At 31.7% G+C, this 5590-nt stretch overlaps 1 pseudogene; it reads right to left on the reverse strand.

The window, feature by feature from the left end:
* Positions 1–531: 531 nt before the first annotated feature.
* On the reverse strand, positions 532–5164 carry LOC110743780 (annotated as a pseudogene).
* Between the last annotated feature and the right edge of the window lie 426 nt (positions 5165–5590).

The following is a 5590-nucleotide window of genomic DNA, read 5'->3' on the forward strand; positions in this document are numbered from 1 at the left end:
TCAACAAGATTGATCTTATCTCCAGCAGCACTTGTGCACACAAATCATGGAGTACTGGTCATGTGCTGCTTACAAAGCCTTTCTTTTATGAGTGTCTTTTATCTTTTCAGTTAGGATCTGAGCTTTCTGATACCAGAGATATATTTTATGCCCTTTGCTATTCATAGTGCACTAAGTCAAAGCCTTTATATAGTAGATTCTGGAATAATTTTTTAATTTCCTTTTTGATTATTTAATTTATTGTGTTTGACTCCACTTAATATTTGAAAATGTTACAACTTTAGAAACATTGTTATTTTCTTTTTAATTTTGTATATCCAGATAAAATTATTTAAATAATATTCCCTATTTTCCTGATAATTATCTGCATCTCATTTAATTTCAATAATTTTTATTCCTAATTTTCTTAATGTTAATAATAAATCCTCAATTTAACATTATTTTTCTTTACTAGCATTTTAGTCGTGTAACAGTTCATCAAATTCTGTTAGAAATGAATTCTGTTCATTTATAAAAAATTTTATATGTATATTCAGAGATCAAATTTTAATTAAATCACTACATTCTTTAAAAAAATGCATCTTAATGCACACTTTCATATATTGTAATTATACATTTTCAAACCAGTATTTGTATTTTCTGTTATTAAATGGATTCATGTTTATTTATAAATCGTTTCTTACAATTATATTTTGGGCATGTCTTTAGAGAAATTACATCTTTTAGAATATATTGTTATAAAACGGCCTCTCAGGGTTTCTCTTCCTTCTTCTATTTTACAAAATAATGTAATATTTCATTTAACATACCAAAAAGTCCAGTGATACTTTTTGAGTATCCACAAATAATGTCATGAAGATATTCTGTTTTTGTCCACAGAAGGCTTTTACTTTTAGCTCTTATGTTAGGTCTATTATTCATATTCTATTAATTTTCAAAGGTGGTATAGAAGTCAAGGGTTCATATATATAAATATATATGAATATGTGTATATGTGTGTGTGTGTATATATGTATATAGTTGTTTAAACACTATTTGTTGTAAATAATTTTTGTTTCCCAATTGACTTGCTTTGGCTACTGGATCAAAATCATTTGAGGCTTTTATCGGGAATTGTTTTCAACTTTTTATTCTGTGCGATACCATTTATGGTCTTTTGTTTCACCAATATCACAATATCCTGATTTTTATATATTTTATTAATAATTAATCTTGAAGTGAATTAGAGTAAGTTCTCTAAGTCTGTTCTTTTTTCACAATTATTTTGTTGTTTTTCTGTATAAATTTTTAGAACAGTGAGTTAATTTATTTGTAAATTTTTGCTAGGATACTGAGATTGCATTAAATCTATATATCAATTTGGGGTTAATTAAGATATTCATAAATGAAGTACTTTAATCCACCCACGTGGTATACCTTTTTATTTCATTACTTATTTCCCACCCAGCAGGAAGCTCTGGGCATGCCACCATCCCCAAGTGCCAGACATCTCTTGCGGGGTCCTTGCTGTGGGACTCAGTGATAGGCAGATCAAGATTTGGGAGGTGCAGATGGGGCTCCTGCTTTTGAATCTTTCCAGCCACCAAGATGTTGTGACAGATCTGAGCTTTACACCCAGTGGCGGTTTGATTTTGGTCTCTGTGTCATGCGGTAAGACTCTTCGCATCTGGGACCTGAAGAACCATGATATGGAGGTGAAGGAACTACTTGGTAATTCCAAAAATACTGTATTTGCTCCTTTCTCCACTTTACCAGTGTCATTTTTACCTTAATAAAAAGGACTTTGTTCACTTCTCTTTTATGCCTAAAATACTCTTAGAGTGTAATCAACGAGCTTTTGGAGAAGTAGTCTTACATATTTTTCATTAAATTTACCATAAAGTATTTTATGTCTTTAAATGTTAGTGTAAATTGTTCTTTTAAAATTTTTATTTTCTAATTGGTCATTGCTAATGCATAGAAATTCAAGTGATTTTTTGATATTAACTTAGTGTCTTAATTCAGTAGTGCTGCTATAACAAAACACCATAAACAGGATACCTTATAAACAAAAGAGATTTATATCTCACAGTTCTTGTGGCTGGGCAATCCCATGATCAAGGTGCCAGCAGAGTCAATGTCTGTTTAAGGCTATTTTCTGCCTCATAGAGGACACCTTCTAGCCATGTTCTCACATGGCCGAAGGCAAAAGGCGGTGCTCAGGCTGTTCTTTCATAAGGGCACTAATGCAATTCATGAGGGCTCTGCTATAATGCACTAATTATTTCTCAAAGGCCCTACCTCCTAAAACCATTGCACTGTTGATTAGGATTCAACATGTGAATATAAAGGGAATGCAAATGTTCAGACCATAGTACTTAGTGACCTGAATTTTTGTGAAATTCATTTACTGCCCCTAGTAGATATTTTTATATATTTCCTTAATTTTATTTTCCAATATTTAATTGATAGTATTAAAAGATAGAATTCACTTTTGGGTATTAACATTGTGTTCTGCAACATTGGTATATTTACTTTTAGTTCTATATGTATTCTTTGGTAGATTCCTTAGAGTTTTCTACACACAAAAAAGGTCATAGGAGAAAGTTTATTTTTGTCTTTGTAATCTCTATATCTATTTCTTTTCCTTAACTTATTATATATACTAGCTAGTGTCTCCTCATATCTTAAACGAAAATGTGAGAGGAAAATCATTTGCTATGTTTTTAATTTCGGGGGGAAATGCACTATTTCATATTCAGTGTGATATTAGCTACAGAAATTTTAAATAACTTCATTAAAGATATGTCCTTCTGTTTCTAGTTTGATGAGATACTTTTTCTTCAGTGGATATTAAATTTAATCATATTTTTAATATTCTGAAGGGACCACGTAATATTTTTTCTTTTTTCTATTAATGGGTTACACTAAATAATTTTTGTATATTTTTGTATCTTAAATGAATCTTATATTATTGGGATAAGCCATATTTTCTTGTAATATGTTCTATATGTAGCATTCAATTTGCTAATATTTTTAAAAGAAAAATGTACCTCTTATTCATAAGAGGTATTTGTCTGTAATACTTCTCTGAGTATCCTTGTCTAGTTTTGGAATCAAAGATGTACTTGCCTAATAAAATAAGTTTGAAATACTTACTTTTATTCTATTTTCTAATATAATTAGTATATTATCATTTAGTGAATTAGAATTCACTAGTGACGCAAAACAGTCCTAGAGTTATCTTTGCAAGAAGATTCCACCATTAAAATTTTAATTTTTTAAATATAAATACTATTGAGATTTTCTATATCTTGTGCCAATTATGTCTTTCAAAAAATTGTTCTACTCCATTCACATTGTCAAACTTATTCACACTGAGTTATTTTTGCATTTTTTTAGTAATGTAATACTGAAAAATGGCATCCATAATTGCATTTCTTATTTTGGTAATTTGTAACTTCTCTCTTGCCAGAGGATTACAAATTTTACTAGTCTTTTCTAGTATTGCCTTTTTACTTTGTTGGCATTCTCTACTTTTTGTCCATTTTATTTTTTTTTTACTTTATTAAAATATTGAATTTTATTTCACATGTATATTTTTGTCTCCCCACCATTTCCATGTCTGACTACCACTACTACTATGTCCTAATCATAACATTCCATACATACTTAAAACCAAGCAAAGGGTGGAGTTCCATCTTTAAAAACTAAATGGGCATTTTGGACAACACATTCTTGGCAATGGAACCTGGACAACATTTATCAAACACGGTAGGGAAAGTTCTCATTCTGCATTATAAAAAGGACAGCCAGATATCAACCATTACAGAAATGAAATAAGACAGAAAATTTTTAACAAATTGTTTAAACTATTTTCTTAAAGAGACTTCCTCCACTGCCAGAGATCTTGAATAGCCTCTTGGTTAGTCATCCAGAAGCAACTTTTCACATAACTAATGAACTTGGCTTCCACGTTGGGAAGAGAACTACCTTTTTCTATACTTGCTTGCATTTTTGCTTTAATATCTTCTACAGAACTAGGTCCTTTTGGTGTTTTCAGAGTTTTTTCCTAATTTTTTGAAGGACTCTTGTCCTTTTGATCTTGGTGTTGATGATGGTTTTGAGTCTTGTCCATTGTGATTTGACTTTTGTGCATTTTTAACTAGAGTATCTCGTATAGATTTCTTCACTGGTGCTTTTTCTTCAGCTTCCTTATCATCAAAATCATGATCATCTTCATCATGATCATCATCATCATCATCCTCATCAGCAGCAAGTTTTACTTTTTTCTGTGGAACTTTGCTACCACCTCCAGGGGCAGACCGCTTTCCAGATATACTTAAGAGTTTCCCATCCTCCTCCTCTTCATCTTCTGACTCTGCATCTTCCTCCACAGCAGCTAAGTGTTGTCCAATAATATGCACTGGCCCTGAAGCACACTTCAACTTTAAGACCACTGGTGGTCTTATTTCACAGCCCCCTAGGGAAACCGTTGACTGTACAGACCTTTTCAAAGTTGCCGGTATAATGACTTCCACTCTTATCTTTAGTTTCTTCTTTTCTCTAACTTCAAAAGTTTGAGGCATACATTGTAAATTGTATGTATTTTTGATTTGTAAACGTTGTTACTAAATTACCTTGTAGTATACACTTGAGCTTCATCTCACACATTTTGAAAATTCACATTGTTACTATTATTTATTTCTAAGTATTTCCTAATATTGATTTCTTTTTTTTTTTTTTTTTTGACTCATGGTCATTTAGAGTATACTGAGTAATTTTCACATATTTGCTGTTTGTCAAAATTATCTTTCTGTTATTGATTTATATTTTAATTTCCACATGGTCAGAGAACATACTTTGTTGATTTCTGTTCTTTAAAACTTATGTTAACATATTTTGCTATATTTATGTCTATGTGCTTCAATTTTTGTGCTATTATAATTAGTATTTTTTAAGTTTAAAATAATTTTTTATATTCAGCAATGAAAAGAAGAGAGAATTAGAACATCCCATAATGTTAAGATGTTAATTTTTCCCAATTTCATCTATTAATTTAATAGAATCTCAATAGAAATCCCAGCAAGTGGAGCGGCTGAGGCGGGTGGATCACGAAGTCAGGAGTTCCAGATCAGCCTGGCCAACACAGTGAAACCCCATCTCTACTAAAAATACAAAAATCAGCTGGGCGTGGTGGCAGGCGCCTATAATCCCAGCTATTCAGGAGGCTGAGGCAGGAGAATTGCTTTAACCCAGGAGGCAGAGGTTGCAGTGAGCCGAGATCGCGCCACTGCACTCCAGCATGGGTGACGGAGCTAGACTCTATCTCAAAAAAAAAAAAAAAAAAAAATCTCAGCAAGTTTTTACTTTTGGTATTTTTACTTTTGGTATTTTACTTTTGGTATTTCAATTTGAACAGTTTCTACTTACCTGCATGTTGGTCACTGATGCACTGATTCTTTCCTCTGCTCTGCACAGTCTTCCAATAAGCTAGCTGATCATAAGGATTATTCATTTCTGTTGCCATATTTTTAATTTCTAGCATTTTCCTTTGACCTTATTCTTTATCATATCTGTCTGTGCTGGCAGTTCCCATCTGTTCCTGCTC

The sequence above is a fragment of the Papio anubis genome, chromosome 7 (genome assembly GCF_008728515.1).
Source record: "Papio anubis isolate 15944 chromosome 7, Panubis1.0, whole genome shotgun sequence".
In the NCBI taxonomy this organism is placed as follows: Eukaryota; Metazoa; Chordata; class Mammalia; order Primates; family Cercopithecidae; genus Papio; species Papio anubis.